At 46.3% G+C, this 21,383-nt stretch overlaps 1 protein-coding gene across 2 annotated transcripts in view; it reads right to left on the reverse strand.

Moving 5' to 3' along the window:
* Positions 1-21,383, reverse strand: part of DGLUCY (D-glutamate cyclase) — a 162,711-nt gene that overhangs the window by 109,409 nt on the left and 31,919 nt on the right. The gene's annotated exons all lie outside the window — the stretch shown is intronic.

Consider the following 21,383-nt stretch of genomic DNA (forward strand, 5'->3'; position numbering starts at 1 on the left):
TAATTTTGCATTTTTTTTTTTTTTTTTTTAAGTAGAGGTTTCTCCATGTTGGTCAGGCTGGTCTCGAACTCCCGACCTCAGATGATTCTCCTGTCTCAGTCTCTCGAGTAGCTGGGATTACAGGCAAACGCCACCACATCCGGCTAATTTTGCATTTTTTTTTTTTTTTTTTTAAGTAGAGGTTTCTCCATGTTGGTCAGGCTGGTCTCGAACTCCCAACCTCAGGTGATCTGCCTGCCTCAGCCTCCCAAAGTGCTGGGATTACAGACATGAGCCACTGCGCCAGGCCATGTTAAGCTTTATTAGACAAGAGTCAAAAGGTGGAAAAAATTTGTGTCTATCAACAGATGAGTAGGTAAACAACATGTGATACATACATACAGTGGAATACAATTCAGCCATGAAAAGGAATGGAATTCCTATACATGCTACAACATGGATGAAACTTGAAGGCTGTATGGTCTGAATGTATTCCTCCAAAATTCATACATCGACATTTATATGTTGAGCCCTAATGATGGCATTGAGGCCCCAAAGAACTGCCTTGTTTCTTCCACCTTGTGAGGACACAGCCAGAAAGCATCATCTATGAATCAGAAAGTAGGCCCTCGCTAAGATCTGAGAGTGATAGCCTAGTAAGTGTTAAAAAATATAAATAAAGGCTGGGCGCAGTGACTCACGCCTGTAATCCCAGCACTTTGGGAGGCCAAGGAGGGCGGATCACAAGGTCAAGAGATTGAGACCATCCTGCCCAACGTGGTGAAACCCCATCTCTACTAAAAATACAAAAATTAGCTGGGTGTGGTAGTGTGCGCTTGTAATCCCAGATACTTGGGAGGATGAGGCAGGAAAATCACTTGAACTCGGAAGGCAGAGGTTGCAGTGAGCCAAGATGGTGCCACTGCACTCCAGCCTGGCCACAGAGTGAGACTCCGTCTGAAAAAAAAAAAAAAAAATATATATATATATATATATACACACACGCATACACAAACACACATATATATAAAGAAAAATAAAAAGAAAATGGGCCCTTGCCAAACATGTTACCTACTGGTACCTTGATCCTGAACTTCCCAATCTCCTGAACAGTGAGAAATAAATTTCTGTTATTTATAAGACACCCTATTAATGGCATTTTGTTCTAGCAGCCTTAACACACTAAGACAAAAACATCAAGCCAAGTGAAATCAGCCAGACACACAAAAAAATTATACGATCTCACTTATATGAAGTACCTGGAGTTAGGCAAATTCATAGAGACAAAAGTAGAATAGCAGTTACCAAGGGTTGGCAGAAGGAGAAGGAGGAGTTACTACTGTTTAATGGCTACAGAGTTTCTGTTTGAAATGAAAAAGTTCTGGATATGGATAGTAATGATGGTGGCATACCATTGTGAATGTACTTAATGCCACCAAATTTTTCACTTAAAAATGACTGAATTTTACATTATGCATATTTTACTATCATGAAAAAACTTAATTAGGAACCCAAACTATTGGCCAGGCACAGTGGCTCACACCTGTAATCTCAAAACTTTGGGAGGTTGAGGCAGGCGGATGGCTTGAGGTCAGATCAGCAGTTCGAGACCAGCCTGGTCAACATGGAGAACCCTCGTCTCTACTAAAAACACAAAAATTATCCAGGCATGGTGGCGGGTGCCTGTAGTCCCAGCTACTAGGGAGGCTGAGGCAGGAGAATCGCTTGAACCCTGGAGGTGGAGGCTGCAGTGAGCCGAGATTGCACCACTGCACTCAAGCCTGGGTGACAGAGCGAAATTGTATCCAAAAAAAAAAAAAAAAAAAAGACAGAAAGAAAGAAAATGCAACCAAGCAGAGCTTGGAGGATTCCTTGAAACCAAGCAGGGCTTGCAACATGCCCTAGCCTCTCCTTTTCCATTTTTTAAGGCTTAAAGATGAGATGCAGAGCCTCAGAAGGTTAAACTGTGTGTATGGCCAGGGATGCAAGGAATGCCAAATACTAATATTTACAGTTGGTTTCTTCAGTGGGTGAGATCCAGGCAAAATTGCTCAGGAAGAGAAATATTACAATATTCAGCTGGTGTCACAGTGTGCTTGGGAAGAGAAGCAACTGCTTGTGTCAAAAGAATGTAGAAGTATAATCAAGCTATTGTTTGCAACTGCTTAGCTAAAATGAGGCCCCCTCCAGGGGAAAAAGAAAAAAAGAAATTAAACCTAGGTAACAATTGTATGCCAAGTAATCGTAGTTATTTAAAAGTTCAAAAAGAGAAGGCAATTGAAGGGATTCAGTGAGCTGACAGAAACAGGAACTCAAGATGTTTTTCCCAAAGAGGTTCCTCAACCTGAATTAGATATGAAGCCTCCAGACGTGGTCGGTTCTGGAAATGGAGAATATTATGGACTGAATGTTTATATCCCCTCCAAATTCCTGTGTTCAAGCTCTAACCCACAATGTGATGCATTCTGGAGATGGGCTTTTGGGAGGTAGTTAGGGTTACATGAGCTCATGAGCGTGAGGCCCTAGTCTTACGGGATCAGTACCTTTAGAGACCCCAGAGAGTTTCCTTTCTCTCTTTCTCTGCCCTGTGAGCACACAGTGATAAGGTGGCCATCTGGGAGCCAGGAAGAGGAGCCTCATCAGATCCCAACCACTTACTTTCTGATCCACTTCTGCCTCAGGGAATTACCGGTATGTTCACTGCAGCCTGCAGCCACTAACTACCGCTGATGAAAACGTTGATCTAGGACCAAAGCCTGGGGCAGGGAGGGTTTCCTGTGACCTCCTCATAAATCATACTGTCTTCATGGTGCCTGGTGGCACCCAGCCAGCCACTCTCCTCAACAGTGCCAGGCCCTCACTAGCTGGAATTTCTTGAAAGGTGAAGCAACTTCTCTCCTGTCCTAGGAACACAGCGGCTCTTGAGTCCATGCTGCTATTGGAGCAGAGGAAAGTCACGGTCCCTGTTGGAATGGAGCCCACCCAACGGGGAGACTCCATAAGCACAACTAGGCTTCAGTGCAAGGGTTCCAGGGTTTGCTGAGTTTTCAAAAGTACATTTCTCAGCCACAAATAATACCATTGTCACGGTAGCACTTCCTGTTTTGCACAAATCAGTCATAATAAAAACAGAAAGAGGCATGAGGCCCGCATTCATTATGTCTGTTCAGTTGTTTGGGAAATGATGAATTTTGGGCGTGGTTTAGAGGCAGGCAAAGACCCACGAAAGGCAAGGAGCAGCCAGCTTTCCTTCCCACACCTCCTGTTCCTATACCGTGGGCCTGGGGCATCACAATCCATTTCCTGACAGGTCTTTGCTCTCTGGTCCCTTTCCTCATCCTCCACACTGCTTCTAGACCAATCGTCCCCAAAGGATATTTTGGTTACATCATTTATTTGCTCAAGATCCTTCAAGGGGCTGGGAACGGTGGCTCATGCCTGTAATCCCAGCACTTTGGGAGGCCGAGGTGGGTAGATCCCCTGAGGTCAGGAGTTCGAGACCAGCCTGGCCATCATGGTGAAACCTCGTCTCCACTAAAAATACAAAAATTAGCCGGGCATGGTGGCACACGCCTGTAGTCCCAACTACTAGGGAGGCTGAGGCAGGAGGATCCCTTGAACCTGAGAGGTGAAGTTGCAGTGAGCCAATATCTTGCCACTGCATTTCAGCCTGGGCAACAGACCAACACTCCACCACACAAAAAAAAAAAAAAATTCTTCAAGGGCCTTTCCAGTGACCACAGAGTCAAGTCTAAAGACTTAGATGGCCCTCCTCTAGGGACTGTGAATTTATCGACACAGACTCTGCTCCCAGGGCTAAAACTAGGATGAAACTGGTGCAAAGTTTAAGGGAGCACCAAACAACTCAGTAACCAATAAGAATGCTCATTTTTTAAAAATCAAAGTTAACGAAAAAATTCCACGATGAACACAATACCAAAATTTTAAACAAGGACAGGGACTGACCCTACACTTGTACGCTCAGCTCCCGCCTGGCCCTATTGCTTCCTCACTGAGCTAATCAGCCAATCAATCGACTCCTTGTTTCCAGAACCATGCAGACATTTCCACCTGCACACATTTGCTCCTACTGCCTTCTCCCCCAGCACCCCCCAGAAGACCAACCCCACTCCTCTGCTCACCAAAGCCTTTTTCTCTCCCAGCTCTCATCTGCGTCACAAACCCTTCTCTTTGCTTTCGCTTCTCTGAGCTCCTCTCATTCTTATTGCCTTTCAAGGGCTTCAGGCTTCCTTGGCAGCAGCACCTGGCAAGCACAAGCCTCACTCCCTGATCTCCTTCACATCCCTGCTCCACGGCCGCATCCTCAGCGAGGCCTGGCCTGGCGCCCTCCATGAAGTAGCTCCCTGTCTCATGTCTCCCACCCCCACCAGCTCCTCATCCCTCTGGACCTGCTTTAGTTTTCACAGCACTTATCGCCATCTGATACACCATTCCATTGTTTTCTCTCTAGCTAGTCTCCATCTCCCTGCGCTGGAATCTAAGCTTCACAAGAGCAGGTCTTCATGTCTGCCTGTTCATGGCTGAGTTCCAGAGCCTCCAACAGAGCCTGACACATGGCACGGAGTCAGTAAACACGTGTCAAAGAGAATCTCTTCACACTCACTCTCAGCTGCAATCTCAATATATCAAGCAGATAAATGAAGGGTTTTTATTTTTTTATGTTTTTTGAGATGGAGTCTCGCTCTGTTGCCCAGGCTGGAGTGCAGTGGTGCGATCTCAGCTCACTGCAACCTCTGCCTCCTGGGTTCAAGCGATTTCTCCTGCCTCAGCCTCCCAAGCAGCTGGGATTACAGGTGTGAGCCACCACCCTGGCTAATTTTTGTATTTTTAGTAGAGACAGGGTTTCACCACCTTGGCCAGGCTGGTCTCGAACTCCTGACCTCAGATGATCCACCCACCTCAGCTTCCCAAAGTTCGGGGATTACAGGTGTGAGCCACCACACTCAGTCAAATGTAGAGTTTTCAGTTAGTATGAAATAAGACACGAGAACATATAAGAACATTGTATGTTCAAATGTATATGATTACTTAGAAAGGCAGCCAAATGAAATGTTTTAGCTTGCTTGTACATAAAAATTTGAAAATTGATGCTATGGACACTTGTGGACATTCAGGCACCATCTCCTAGCATCCTCATTTCACTCTAAATTTGCATTTTTCTTTGCACAAACTCAAGAGAACCTTGATTCACTCAGATAAGCAATTGCAAATTGTAACTGTGTAAAAACCAAAACTTTAAATGGGTGAATTTTATGGCATGTGGATTATATCTCAATAACGCTGTCAAAAAATAGTTCCTCTTGCAACTTTTATCTGGGTGAATCAATATTTTCCTTTATTTAATAGAGAGGGAAGCAGACACTTCATTACAGCCTGGACAAAAATCTATTAACCTGAAACAGAACTTAATGTGTTGATGATCTCCACTGTTTTGAAATTTCGCCTTCAATATATTCATAAGTGAGGTGTTTTTTTAGACAGAGTCTCGCTTTGTTGCCCAGGCTGGAGTGCAGTGGTGCAATCTCTGCTCACTGTAACCTCCACCTACCGGGTTCAAGGGATTCTCACGCCTCAGCCTCCCGAGTAACTGGGATTACAGGTGCACACCACCATGCCTGGCTAATTTTTATATTTTTAGTAGGGACAGGGTTTCACCATGTTGGCCAGGCTGGTCTCAAACTCCAGCCTCAGATGATCTGCCCACCTCGGCCTCCCAAAGGGCTGAGATTATAGGCATGAGCTACTGTGCCTAGCCAAAGTTAGTTTCTTTAACTACAGTTTTAAAATACAGTTATGTGCCATATACTGACAATTCAGTTAATGACAGACTGTATATACAACAGTGGTCCCATAAGTTTTTTTGTTGGGGGGAGGGGATAGAGTTTCTCTCTTGTTGCCCAGGCTGGAGTGCAATGGCAGATCTTGGCTCACTGCAACCTCCACCTCCCAGGTTCAAGTGATTCTCCTGCCTCAGCCTCCCAAGCGGCTGGGACTACAGGCGCACGCCACCACGCCCGGCTAATTTTTATATTTTTAGTAGAAACAGGGTTTCACCATGTTGGCCAGGCTGGTCTCAAACTCCTGACCTCAGGTGATCCATCCGCCTCAGCCTCCCAAAGTGCTGGGATTACAGGCGTGAGCCATCGCGCCCGGCCCTATAAGGTTATAATGCCGCATTTTTACTGTAGCTTTTCTAGGTTTAGACATGTTTAGGTACACAAATGCTTACCACTGTGTTACAATTGCTTACAGTAGTCAGTGTCACATGCTGTATGGGTTTGTGGCCCAGGAGTAAGAGGCCATAGCATATAGCCTAGACGTGTAGTAGCCTATGCCACCCAGGTTTGTGTAAGCACAGTCTATGTATGACGTTTGCGCAATGAGGAAATTTCCTAATGATGCATTTCTCAGAACTTATCCTTGTTAAGTCATGTCTGACTGTAGTTTAAAATATACTTTAAAACAGAAATTGGAATTCAAGAGTTTGAGGACGCCCCTTGAAGCATCTCTGAAGAATGAGTTTCATAGAATACTATTTGGCAACTACTGGTCTTTTAATAATTGGGTACCTATTATAGCTGCCTGACTTTTCCACGTATTCCTCTATGTTGCTCTCCTGTTTATTCACCACGGGCAAGCTCTCTGGGGCAGAAATCCTGCTTTGCACCTCAGGAGAAAAACTTAGTACCAGGCTGGCACAGGGCTCATCATGGTCAGCCAGTGGTTTGCTGTTGCTGTCGTTTCATTGAAATTGAATTAAACACCTATCTCGATGTGATCTGGTGAGTCCTCAGCACCTGTTCTTGAGTTGTCTGGTGAAAAGTAAAATGATGGTGCATTTTTTTTCTTTTCTTTTTTTTTTTTTTTTGTGAGATGGAGTCTCACTCTGTTGTGCAGGCTAGAGTGCCATGGTGCGATTTCAGCTCACTACAACCTTTGCCTCCCAGGTTCAAGCAATTCTCCTGCCTTAGCCTCCTAAGTAGCGGGGATTACAGGCATGCACCACCAGCTACCTTTTGTATTTTTAGTAAAGATGGGGTTTCAACATGTTGGCCAGGCTGGTCTCGAACTCCTGACCTTAAGTGATCCTCCCACCTCAGCCTCCCAAAGTGCTGGGATTATAGGCATGAGCTACCATGCCCAGCCAATAATGCAATTTTTATGTAATAGAAGTTATAAATAAAAATAACAGCTAATACGAATTAAACTCTGTGTCATAATATGTACTTGGATTTCCTCATTCAGTTATCACAACTCTATGTAGTTAAGTGCTGTTATACCCCCATTTCACCGAAGAAAAAACTAAGGCTGCCAGATCACAGGGGAGAAATTGTGGCTATAGACAACAGCGGGGAAGCTGAGAGCTGGGACTCCAACCAGACAGTCTAACTCCAGAGCCAGCTTAGAAATGATCTGAAGTCACTGGACAGGCCAATTTGGAAGACAGAAGAAAGAGAAATTCGAGAGCCCAGGACAGAGTCAGGCAGAGGAGGAACCTGCAAAGGAATGGCCACTAGACAGGAGGACAACCAGGAGAGAGAAGTGTCATGGAAACCAAGAGAGATGAGCTGGGTGTGATGAGTGTGGAAAGTCGTTTCTCAGACGTGGCGTCACGGACGCTCTTGGTAACCTTGACAAGAGCAGCCCCTACATCCAGGTTTCTCAACTGCGACACTACTGACATTTGGGGCCAGATAATTCCATGTCGTGGGGGGCTGTCCTATGCATTGTAGATGTTCAGCAGTATCTCCGGCCTCTGCTCACTTGATGCTGGTAGCCAACACCCTTCCCCAGTTGCAACAATAAAGAATGTTCTCAAACACTGCCAAATGTCCCTAGGTTCTCAAACACTGCCAGATGCCCCCAGGTACAAAATCATCCTAGGTTGAGCACTACTGCTCTGTAGAATGGTGGGCGGAAGCCAAATTGGAGTAGGCAGAGGAGGGAATGGGAGGCAAGGGAGAGGAGAAAGCCTGCACAGACATGCGCAGAAGTGAGAGCTGGAGGTGGGGGAGGAGCCAAGGGAATGTTCCAAAACTTCCATGTATGTGTGTGTACATATATATGTGCGTGTGTGTTTCATATATGTGTTTGTGTGTGCGTGTGTGTTTATATATATGATGAGAGATAGCAGAGAAGGGCTGTAGGTTGACGGCAATGACACAGGAGAGAGTGAACGTTTGCTGATCCGCTGATGAAGAGGAGAGATATATAAAGAGAGAAAGAGAGAAACAGCAGGTGTGAATTTCTGGGGTAGGCAACAAGAAATGGGATCCAGACTACAAGTTGCAGGATTTGCCTTTGCAGGAGTAGAGCCATTTGCTCTGGTATAAGAGAAGCAAGAGAGGCCTTATGCAGAAGTAGATGTAGGAAGGCGTGTGTATTTGGTGATGGGGAGAGGAGGGAGCTCCCATCTGTTGGCTTCTATTTTCCCAGCCAAGCCTGCGACAGGGTCATCGGCAGAGCTGGGATGGAGACGGAGGAGGAGGGAGGAAAAGGCACAGAATACTTATCTTGGAGTGCAGCAAAGCAGGCTAAAAGGAGAAGGGGGAAGGATTGCTAGGCCGTGTTGATAGCCCATTTGCAGTCTGAGACCAGGAATTTGAAATGAGGCCAGCCCATGTGGTGTGAAAATTTTCTCTGGCAACTTCATCTGCTCTGGGAGCAGCATGGAGTGCGTGGATGAAGCCTGGGTGACTGGCAGCAGCTCCCAGGCAGCCTACAGGAGCAGGGTCCTCATTAAGGACCAATCATTAAGTTGCTCTCCCTTGGGCTTGAGAGAAACATGGGGGTATCTCTGCACTTTCAAGATCAAGAACGGAGGGGGTGCCGGGCAGGGTGGCTCACACCTATAATCCCAGCACATTGGGAGGCTGAGGCAGGTGGATCATTTGAGGTCAGGAGTTCGAGACCAGCCTTGCCAACATGGTGAAATTCCATCTCTACTAAAAATACAAAAATTAGCCAGTCGTGATGGGGGGGCACCTGCAATCAGCTACTTGGGAGGCTGAGGCAGGAGAATTGCTTGAACCTGGGAGGCGGAGGTTGCATTGAGCTGAGATCACGCCACTGCTGGGTGATAGAGTGAGATTCAGTCTCAAAAAACAAAAAACCACATATACACACAAACTGGTGGGGAGTCCCAGCAGCATCCTCCCATCCCCAGAAGCAGATGCACAAATCTGCTAGACCACATGCAATTCCCCATATCCATGCCCTGTAGAGGCTATGAGCCCCTACTTTACCCTAACAAGAAGAAAACCAAAGTCTGCTGACATTCCACAGTCTCTCAGCGGACACCACTGCTCCTCTGCCATTCTGGCTCCCATGGACAGTTCTGGGGCGGGGCGGGGGGGCAGGGCGGCAGGTATGAGCAATGAGTCCAGGTAGAAATCAATGTACAAAATTCTAGATACTATGATCTGCTCGTCTTTTTTTTTTTTTTTTTTTGAGACGGAGTCTTGCTCTGTCGCCCAGGCTGGAGTGCAGTGGCCGGATCTCAGCTCACTGCAAGCTCCGCCCCCCGGGTTTACGCCATTCTCCTGCCTCAGCCTCCCAAGTAGCTGGGACTACAGGCGCCCGCCACCTCGCCCGGCTAGTTTTTTGTATTTTTTAGTAGAGATGGGGTTTCACCGTGTTAGCCAGGATGGTCTCGATCTCCTGACCTCGTGATCCGCCCGTCTCGGCCTCCCAAAGTGCTGGGATTACAGGCTTGAGCCACCGCGCCCGGCCTATCTGCTCATCTTAAAACGAGGGAAGTTCACTACTGGACACAAGACAAAAGGACACTTTCTTGAGAAGGATTTACATTCACCCTAATACTGGACTTCATCCATCGCCTCACAGAGAACTTAAGAGTAAGACATTCCAGAAGCCTTGAACAATGATCACTTCACTGGAGCCAGAAAGTCAAATCAGAAAATCTCTGGGGATTTATTTTTTAAAACTATATTCACTTATTTAATATTTCTATAGTTTTTAATTAATTAATTACTTTTTTTTTGAGACGGAGTCTCGCTCTGTCGCCCAGGCTGGAGTGCAGTGGCGCTATCGTGGCTCACTGCAATCTCCGCCTCCCGGGTTCATGCCATTCTCCTGCCTCAGCCTCTTGAGTAGCTGGAACTACAGGCGCCCACCACCACGCCTGGCTAATTTTTTTGTACTTTTAGTAGAAACGGGGTTTCCCCATGTTAGCCAGGATGATCCACCTGCCTTGGCCTCCCAAAGTGCTGGGATTACAGGCATGAGCCACCGTGCCCAGCTAGTTTTAAATTTATTGATTCATAATAGATATACATATTTCTGAGGCACATGTGATAATTTGATACATTCATATAATCAAATCAAGGTAACTGGGATATCTATCACCTTAAACATTTATCTTTCCTCTATGCTAGGAACATTTGAATTATTCTCTTCTCACTATTTTGAAATACACAATAAGGCCAGGCATAGTGGTTCACAGCTCTAATTCCAACACTCTGGGAGGCCAAGGTGGGAGGATTGCTTGAGCCCAGGAGTTTGAGACCAGCCTGAGCAAGATAGTAAGATTCCATCTCTAAAAAAATAAAAAATTAGTTGGACATGGTGGCATACACCTGTGGTTCCAGCCACTTGAGAGGCTGATATGGGAGGATCGCTTGAGGCTGCAGTGAACCGTGATCATGCCACTGCATTCCAGCCTGGGTAACAGAGCAAGATCCTGTCCTCCCCAGAAAGAAATGTACAATAGATTGATGTTAACATAGTTACCCCATTGATCTATCAAATATCTGATGATTTACTTTGACTCGACTCAAGAATGCGTCCATAAGCCAATTTTATGATTTGTGTGGCATTTGGAACATCCCTGAAGTGTTAGGATGTGGCCCAGCAGCACAGGAGTGCACGACTTCCAATGTCCTGGTGGAAATGTCCTATCATTGTAAGGGCATCGGGGATGCTTGCTTTCTGAGCATCTCCACAGTGTGGCTATTGGCCAGGCTATCGCCAAGAGGTGGCCTAACCTCACAGTGGCTCTCAAATGAAGTGAAAAAGGCAAATATCACATGATTCCACTTATATAAGGTTTCTTAAAGAGTAAAATTTAGATAATCCAGTAGTAGAATGATGGTTGCTAGGGGTCAGGGAGGTGGCTGAGGGTGAAGAGTGGGCTCCTAACCCAGGAGCATGAAGTTTCCGTTAAGCAAGATGAATAAGCTATAGAATCTTCTGCCCAGCATTGTACCTATAGCCATAGCCAACAATGATGCTAACACAGTTACCTCACTGATCTATCAAACATCTTTATTGATACCCATAAAACTTTGTTAAGAGGATAGATCTCATGCTAAATGTTCTTACCACAATAAAATAATTTTTTTTTTTGAGATGGAGTCTTGCTCTGTTGCCCAGGCTGGGGTGCAGCAGCATGATCTTGGCTCACTGCAACCTCTGCCTCCTGAGTTCAAGAGAGTCTCCTGCTTCAGCCTCCTGTGTAGCTGGGACTATAGGTGTGCGCCACCATGCCCAGCTAATTTTTGTATTTTCAGTAGAGACGGGTTTTCACCATGTTGGCCAGGCTGGTCTTGAACTCCTGGGCTTGAGATCCGCTTGCCTCGGCTTCCTAAAGTGCTGGGATTACAGGCATGAGCCACTGTGCCTGGCCAAAATAAAATTGGTAAAAAAAGAATTCACTGGAGAGCTTGTTAAAATGCAGATTCCTGGACACCACTCCCAGAGTTCTTGATTCAGCAGGCCTGGGGGTAAGGCCCAAGAATTAGCATTTCTCAGCTTCCGGGGAGGCTGGTGCTGCTGGTCTGGGGACCACACCTTATTACCACAGTGGAAGAAGATGGGATGCTGTCAGGTTGGAGTTTGAATTCCAGCCTCATCCAGCTTTGCAAGCTCGAGCAAGAAATGTCAATGCTCACCTGTAAAATGGGAATCAGAGTGTGGTATACCTTGAGAAGCTGTTTTGGAAATCAGAGAGAAGTCATATAAAGTCCAAGGTCCTAAGTGGGTACCCAGTAAAAGAAAGCAGTTGCTATTTTTGTCACCATTTTAACACACCTCCACAACTCACAGCTGTTTGGATTAGGCATTCAAGACAAGCATTGATTTAGCCTCAAAAGTCGTGAGGAGGTTACTGAATTGGTAATCTCTCCACCCTCTCTTCCTCCTCTTCTGAACACCCAGGCACCAAAATAGCCCCTAACACCCACCAATGCACTGCCAGCGATGACATTTCTAAGCGGAGGAGATAACTGATCACTTTCAAATTTTGTAATATTTTAAGTACATTATCTTTAAAATCTGGGTCAGGATGAATATTGAACTTGGGCTCATCAAATGTTAGAGCTGAGAGGAAACTTCGAAACCATCTAATTTTCTTTTCTTTCTTTTTTTTTTTTGAGACAGAGTTTCGCTCTTGTTGCCCAGGTTGGAGGGTAATGGCGCAATCTTGGCTCACCGCAACCTACTGCCTCCCGGGTTCAAGCGATTCTCCCGCCTCAGCCTCCTAAGTAGCTGGGATTACAGGCATGTGCCACCATGCCCAGCTAATTTTGTAGAAACCATCTAATTTTCTAGCTAAAGGTGACGATGTCGAAGGTGAGGAAACTGAGACCTAGAGAGGGGTAGCAACTTGCCCAAGGTGGCACAGTGAGTCCAAGGGCAAAGGCAGACCTGGAAATCACGTGTGCTGCCTGCTGGCCCTGGCTCAGACTTTCATGGCCTGATTCTCAGCCCAACTGACCCAAAATGCTATGCTTTCCTAAATAAAACTGCAGATACCCTGGGTTGGTGGGGATACCTAGAACTGAGTAGGAATAATTCTCATTCTAAGGCAATGGTGATATTCCCCTAAGGGTACAGATCAGAATCTCTAAGAAAAAAAGGGAGATTTTTATGCTTATCAGCGAAGGGCCTTTTTTTTTTTTTTTTTTTTTGAGACGGAGTCTCGCTCTGTCGCCCGGGCTGGAGTACAGTGACCGGATCTCAGCTCACTGCAAGCTCCGCCTCCCGGGTTTACGCCATTCTCCTGCCTCAGCCTCCCGAGTAGCTGGGACTACAGGTGCCCGCCACTTCGCCTGGCTAGTTTTTTTTTGTATTTTTTAGTAGAGACAGGGTTTCACCGTGTTAGCCAGGATGGTCTCGATCTCCTGACCTCATGATCCGCCCGTCTCGGCCTCCCAAAGTGCTGGGATTACAGGCTTGAGCCACTGCGCCCGGCCGAGCCTTTTTTTTTTTTTTTGAGACTGGGTCTCTGTCGCCTAGGCTGGAGTACAGTGGTGCAATCGCAGCTCACTGCAGCCTCGACCTCCCGGGCTCGAACAATCCTCCCACTTCGGCCTCTCCAGTAGCTGGGACTACACGTGCATGCCCCTATGCCCAGCTAATTTTTGTATTTTTAGTAAAGACAGGGTTTCACCATGTTGGCCAGGCTGGTCTCGAGCTCCTGAGCTCAAGTGATCTGCCTGCCTCGGCCTCCCAAAGTGCTGGGATTACAGGCATGAGTCACCGTGCCTGGCCAGTGAAGGGCATTTGTTTAAAAGTGTTTGGAAACTCTGACCCCACACCATGTGACCTCCTTTGTTAAATTGCTATTCTCTTCAGTAGGTTAGGAGGTAGTCCCATTTGCTGGCCTTAATTCTTCTAAAGCTACCTCCTGCATCAAGCAGCCTCCTTTCTTCTGCTCTTCATCTTCTCTCATTCTCCTTACACTGTACCCCAAATGCAGAGAGAGCTTGCTCTGGGCCCACAGCAGAATAGACATCTTTTACCTTTACTTAACTCATAAAGATAAATAATCTAAAGACCTAAATGCATTAAATTTTCTTTTATTCCATTATTTTCCACTATTCAATCAGCCAATATTTATAGAAGCCTGTTACTTGCTAAGCATTCATTAACTGTTGCTGTGCTTAAAAGGAAAGTCCCTTACTCTCATTCCACAAATATGTACTGAGTGTACCCAGGATGTGCTGGCCATGGGCCACATAGGTTATTCAATGATCAACAAGGTAACACAATCCCGTCCTCATAAGAGTATCCAGTCTGCCTTCTAAGAAATGACATCTTTTTGGCAAGAGGACAGGCCTGCAGCAGTGGTCAGGATGAGGCAGGTACTCATCCTGAGGCTGGAGTTGGCTCACACAAGCTTATAGGAGCTGAGGGTTAAATTTTCGGGAACTTTGTGAGCCAGTTGTTAAATACAGCCATTATTAGAAATTAAATCATATAAACATAATTTAATAAGTTATGTTAAAAAACAAAGGTAATACACACTCAAAGTTCATCACCTCCTAATTATTTTATTTTTTATTTTTGAGACAGAGTCTCACTCTGTCACCCAGGCTGGAGTGTAGTGGCGCCATCACAGCTCACTACAGCCTTGACCTCAAGCTCAAGCAATCCTCCCGCCTCAGCCTCCTGAGTAGCTGGGACTTACAGATGCGCACCATGCTTGGCTAATTTTTGGTTGTTTTGGAGATGAGGTCCCACCATGTTGCCCAGGCTGGTTTCGAACTCCTGGGCTCATGTGATCCTCCTGCCTCAGCCTTCTGAAGGGCTGGGATTATAGGCATGAGCTATGAACTATGGTGCCCAGCCACTTCCTAATCATTTTCTGATGTTTTACTATCATGTCTGCTCTTGGGGTCCTTTACATCTATACAGTAGAAATGCTACATAATGGTGGCCTATGGGGCATTTCCTAGCTCTGCATTCAGTGCCATCAGGTTAACAGCTTGACGTTGGCTATAGTGGGGAATATTTATATTATAAACATTGGCAAACGCTACAAACTAGGATTTTTTTTTTCTTTTTCTTCCAGAAAGCTGGTTGTTAAACACTTACTAAAACACCACTGGATACAAGTGATATCACACAAGGTAGGAAGAGTCAATTGAGTAATTAACATTTGGAGGAAGAGGCAAAATTAGCTGGGTGTGGTGGCGCACGCCTGTAATCCCAGCTACTAGGGAGGCTGAAGCAGGAGAATTGCTTGAACCCGGGAGGTGGAGGTTGCAGTGAGCCAAGATCACGCCACTGCACTCCAGCCTGGGCAAAAAGAGTGAACCTCTGTCTCAAAACAAAAAAAAGTGGGGGGGGAGGTCCTTGAACGCCAAGTAGAGAGAGATGGGGTGAAGGTGAGGGTAGGCAAGCTGTCTACAAGCCTGCCTTGTGGGGACTGTGTTGAATTATTTTTGGAGGGAAACATGAAGCTTAGCAAATAGCTTTATTGAGATGTAATTCTCAAACATACACAATTCACCTATTTAAAGGGTGTAACTCAATAATTTTTTGCATATTCATGGAGCTTTGCAACCTCACCACAATTTTAAAACATGTTCTTTGTTTTTTTGTTTTTGTTTTTGTTTTTTGAGACAGTGTCTTGCTCTGTCACCCAAGCTGGAGTCCAGTGAGGCAATCACAGTTCACTGCAACCTTCACCTCCTGCCCTCAAGCAACCCTCTCACCTCAGCCTCCCAAGTAGCTGGGACCACAGGCACGTGCCATACCCAGCTAATTTTGATATTTTTTCGGTAGAGACAGGGTTTCGCCATATTACCCAGGCTGGTCTTGAACTCTTGGACTCAAGCAATCCTCCTGCTTTGAACTCAAGTGCTGGGATTACAGGTGTGAGCCACTGTCCCCAGCCTTAAACTTTTCATCACCCTGAAAGAAACTCCCAGACCTGTTAGCAGTCACTCCCCATTTACGCCAATCTCTTTTTCTCCCCAGCTGAAGGCAACCACCAATCTATTTTCTGCTTCTATAGATTTAAGGCTATTTTTTTAAGCTGACACAGAAATCTGAAATTGTATGAGTTAATCTTGGAGAGTGTTTCATGGGCAGCACGCCCTGTGCCAACCCAGCAATTTCTCCAATTTTCCCAGTGCGAGCTCAGTAAAACTGCCTTCTGACCACAGCTGACCCACTCCCTCTCAGTAGGCCAACTTGTTCTCTCCCCTGGGAAGGATCAAGGGAGAAACGTTCCTGCAGGTGAGCTGAGTGGTCAGCCCCAGGCTGAAGGTACAAGGTGAAACTTTGGTAGGTGCAGAAGTTGGAGGAATAAGCCGGAGGGGGGGGCGGGGGGGGGGGGGGGGGGGGGGGGGCAGGGGAAGGTGCTCAGCTGAACATGGGCCTGAGTGCGAGTGTGGACCCAGACACTCTAAGGGCAGGCAAGCCTCTCTGGAGAACTGTGCTGTGGTCAGTCCCCAGGCACTTTCAAGAAAAGTCACAACCTGTGTGGCTATACAAACTGCTCCATCTGTCACGGACTTGGCTCCAGGAGGAGTCACCAGTGAGAGGGTCTCACTCCCCAATTTTCAATAATGCATCTCCATACTGGTTCTTCCTTCCCACCCCTGGCCCCGAGATGGAGTCTCACTCTGTCGCCCAGGCTGCAGTGCAGTGGCACAATCTCGGCTCACTGCAACCTCCGCCTCCCAGCTTTAAGCGATTCTCCTGCCTCAGCCTCCCAAGTAGCTGGGATTACAGGTGTGCACCACCACACTTGGCTAATTTTTGTATTTTTAGTACAAACGGGATTTTACCATGTTGGCCAGGCTGGTCTCGAACTCCTGACCTCAGATGATCTGCCTGTCTCAGCCTCCCAAAGTGCTGGGATTACAGGCGTGAGCCACCATGCCCAGCCTCCCTACTAGTTCAATTGGCCACTTGTGCAATATAAAGTGAGGGGATGACAAAGACCCCCACCTGTCTCAAAACATTTCTACTACCAAATACTAGCATCTGAAATCCTTGTCATTCCTTTGAGTTATACCATTATCCCTAGAGGCCATGAGTGAACTTGATATAGGGGATTGGAAGGGGGTGGAAGGGCACCTGGCTCAGGGTCAGCAAGACTTTACCTTGGAAAGCAGAGGCTGGATTCTGCATGTGGTGGGACCCTGAAGATGTGAGCTTTGGATTGAGGCAGTGATGGTTCTAGGTGATAAAGATATAAAAGATGTGTTTTGGGGAAAGGTGGGCCCAGACAGAAAGCTGGGGAGGGAGGGATGGGCCAACGCAGTGGGCCACTGAAGAGGTGTATAAAGGAGAGTCGCCATTTTTTTCTCCACGCTATTTGCAGTCTTCTTCCACTCCATCTTTCTCTCTTCTCAACCCACACTATAAATAATTGCAAGTCTTTGTTCTTTGCCTTAGGAATAGCTTCTCCAGCTGTTGCCACACATTTCTGAACTGAATAAAGCATCTCTTTTGAAATCTACAAAAGAAACAGATTGAACTATGGTGTATTCTTTTTAAGAGGCTTGACTCTACTAGGAAAAAAAAAGCTCCCTTACTAAAGAAAGAACATGGAGTCCGTGTCATAGTCACTTGCCTTCACGTGTAATGAGGCAGTGACAAGCACCCTTAGTCTCCTTAGCCACTGGCCTTGTGGCAGGAAGTGAGCCAGGCAAGCACAGGGCACAGGCAGAGTGGCAGCCTCTGCCGACCCTGAGAACCAGCCTCCTCCTCCCTCCTGGTGCCCCTAGGAATCAGCATATCCCAACCATGACTCCTGGAAGCTCTTCAGGAACAGGTGGACTAATTTCTCAGCAATAGTCACTGTTTTTGTGATATAACAGAAAGTGGTTCTAGAAAGCAGGATCGCCGAGGAAGGACATCTGCTCTGTTGCTGCTGAGAAGAAAAGCAAGTGGGCATATGGTCTGCTTTCAGGGGCAAATGAACTGGGGGGCTGGGGGAATTTCTCATGGGTGCTGTCCCATGACCAGAGAAGATGGCTAGAGTTTTGTGTAGTCAGGAGAGATGACCGGCTGCTGGAGGGCAGCTGCTGATTTAGATCACCACCCATGCCTGGACTCAGAGTGAGCAGGTTCCATTCATCAGAGTGTGTTGGATCCTTTTACAAAGTGGTATATCCTTTATATAGATGCCCACACAGGCTGATGACAGCCCTGTCTCATGAGATCATGGCTTGAGTTCTCACTCCAGGCCTGAAGACATTTTTTTTTTTTTTTTTTTTTGAGACGGAGTTTTGCTCTTGTCGCCCAGGCTGCAATAGCAAGATCTCAGCTCACTGCAACCTCCGCTTCCTGGGTTCAAGTGATCCTTCTGCCTCAGCCTCCCGAGTAGCTGGGATTACAGGTGCCCATCACCACACCCAGCTAATTTCTGTATTTTTAGTAGAGACGGGGTTTCACCATGTTGGCCAGACTCATCTCGAACTCCTGACCTCAGCCTCCCAAAGTGCTGGGATTACAGGAGTGAGCCACTGTACCCAGCCCAGGCCTGAAAACATTCTGAAGCACTCCCACCTGTGTCTCCCAGCTTCTGTCTGCATGGTCACCCCTGCCTCTGGGATCCTGTTTCCATATGGGCTGTAGTTGCTCTTTTTTTGTATTTTTTTGAGATGGAGTCTCGCTCTATTGCCCAGGCTAGAGTGCAGTGGTGTGATCTCAGCTCACTGCAACCTCCACCTCCCAGGTTCAAGCGATTCTCCTGCCTCAGCCTCCCGAGTAGCTGGGATTATAGGCACTTGCCATCACGCCTGGCTAATTTTTGTATTTTTAGAAGAGACGGGGTTTCACCATATTGGCCAGGCTGGTCTTGAACTCCTGACCTCATGATCCACCCACTGTGGCCTCCCAGTTGCTGGGATTATAGGCGTGAGCCACTGCGCCTGGCCTGTAGTTGCTCTTTTTGACTTTTGTTGTAAATTGTGGTAAAATGCACATAACATAAAATGTACTCGTTTTCAACTGTACAATTTAGTGGTATTAAGTATCTGCATAGTGTTGTGCAACTATCAGCACTATCTAGTTCCAGAACTTTTCATCACCCCACATGGAAACCCTACACACTTGTTAAGCAGTCACTTCTCGTTCCCCAGACCCAGTCCCTGCAACCACTGATCTGCCTCCTCCCTCTATGGCTTCACCTGTTTGGAACATTTCATGTAAATGGAACCATACAAGATGTGGCCTTTTGTGACTGGCTTCTTTCACTCAGCAAAATGGTTTTCTGTTGGTTTGTTTTGTTGCCTGGAGTGCAATGGCTCCATCTCAGCCTACTGTAACCTCTACCTCCTGGGTTCAAGCAATTCTCATGCGTCAGCCTCCCAAGAAGCTGGGATTATAGGCATGTACTGCCACAACTGGCTCATTTTTGTATTTTTAGTAGAGATAGGGTTTTGTCATGTTGGCCAGGCTGGTCTCAAACTCCTGGTCTCAAGCAATCCACCTACCTTCACCCCAAGCAATCTACCCACTTTGGCTTCCCAAAGCATTGAGATTACAGGCATGAACATCATGCCCAGCTAGCATAATGTTTTGAGGTTCATTTCTATTGTAGCATGGATCAGTCCTCAATTCCTTTTAATAGCTAGATAATATTTCATTTCATGGATCTACCACATTTCGTTTCTCTGCTGATGCTGTTTTGTACCTCATCTATCCAAATACAAAACTTGGCCCCTTCTTCCATTTCCACAATGACCCCTGCTCACAGTTTCCTCATGGGGATAATGATACTTCATCATTATCCTGTAAGAGTTAAATAATACACAGCAGGTAAAGTGACAAAAGCACCTAGCAACTAGTGCTCAATAATATATTATTAATTATTATATCATCATTATAGTCATTATGCAATCATATAAATTCCTCTAACCTCTCGTTTTCTGTTGTTTCTATTCATTTGTTTCACAAAATACCTTTTTTTGTTTTTGTTTTTTTTGAGACTGAGTCTCACTCTATGGCCCAGGCTGGAGTGCAGTGGCACGATCGTGGCTCACTGCAACCTTTGTCTCCCGTATTCAAGTGAGTTTCCTGCCTCAGCCTCCCGAGTAGCTGGGACCACAGGTGCCCACCACCATTGCCTGGCCAATTTTTGTATTTTTAGTAGAGAGGGTTTTACCATGTTGGTCAGGCGTGGTCTTGAATTCCTAACCTCAGGTGATCCACCCACCTCAGCCTCCCAAAGTGCTGGGATCACCTCAGGTGATCCACCCACCTCAGCCTCCCAAAGTGCTGGCCCACAAAACATCATAAACGCAATCAGGGTTGGATAGCTGCAGAGAGATGTCTGGATTAGGTACTTGCAAGGATTATGTTGAATTGCATACTCCTCTGGTTCCCAATCTCGGGCCATGAAGCCATGAGATCTCTATTATACCGCTATAGCAAGGAGTTCATGAACCACATCTGCAGCAAGCATTTTCCAGCACTCAGTGGCTACCCTTTCTCTCTCACATATACAGGCACTACTGTTTCTCAAATGTGTGCAGTCTTTGTTGAGAATGAATAAAAGATAAGTCATATAAAAGCCTTTTATCATCATGTGTCTTCTCAATCTAACCAATACTCAAGATACCACTTTTCTCATGGGGAGATCCTCATATTTGAGAAGATTAGAAACCACTAGCATACAGCAACACTACAAGAAACCAAAACAATTCAACTCAGTATGGAAATCAAATGATTAACAAGAGTTTATTGAACACCTACTACAAGTTTGGTACTATTCTAAGCACCATGGTGGGGGCGTATGGATATGAATATGCAGAAGATACTTTCTGTCCTGCACACTCAGTAGTTAGAAAGAGCAGCCATAGGCCAGTATAGTAGTCAAGAATGTGTCAGCATAAGATCAAGCGTTAAATTAGTCCTATGGCTAATACATGAAATTAACATGGGCTGAAGTCATCAGGAAAGGCTCCAAGGAAGAGTCTGGCTTGAAGAATAGGCACATTTTTAAAGAGGCAGGGAGCTCCATGTAGCTAGAGATAGGAATGAGCAAGGAATCTTAAGAGTACAGATATTGGCCTGCCTGGAGTCAAGGGTTTGATTTGGAAGACATGGTCAATTTCCATGGGTAGGACATCAGAGGACAGAGCCCTAGAGGTGCAAGGATGATTGAGGGGCAGTCAAAAGCCACGGAGGTTTTAGAGCAGAGGAGGGTTGAAGGAAGGCCGTGTCCCAAAACCCTCAGCCTGGCTGAGGCAGGAGAGTCTGTGTTCAGGGGACTTGGGTATGTTCATTCCCAGATACAGTCATTAAAGGGACTCCATAAGCGATGGAATGGGGGTCTCTGTACTCAGACCAATCTCTTACAACAGCATCTGGGTGTCTTCGCCCTCTATATCAACTATCTTCTGCCCCAGACATGCACATGTGAATTGTCCAGACAGACTATGGACCTTTGTCCAGTTGTCAGAACTTTTTGCATTATTTCCAGGTTCAGAAAAAGGCATAGGCCAGGCGCGGTGGCTCAAGCCTGTAATCCCAGCACTTTGGGAGGCCAAGGCGGGCGGATCACGAGGTCAGGAGATCGAGACCATCCTGGCTAACACGGTGAAACCCCGTCTCTACTAAAAAAATACAAAAAACTAGCCAGGTGAGGTGGCGGGCGTCTGTAGTCCCAGCTACTC

The sequence above is a fragment of the Piliocolobus tephrosceles genome, chromosome 6, assembly GCF_002776525.5.
Source record: "Piliocolobus tephrosceles isolate RC106 chromosome 6, ASM277652v3, whole genome shotgun sequence".
In the NCBI taxonomy this organism is placed as follows: Eukaryota; Metazoa; Chordata; class Mammalia; order Primates; family Cercopithecidae; genus Piliocolobus; species Piliocolobus tephrosceles.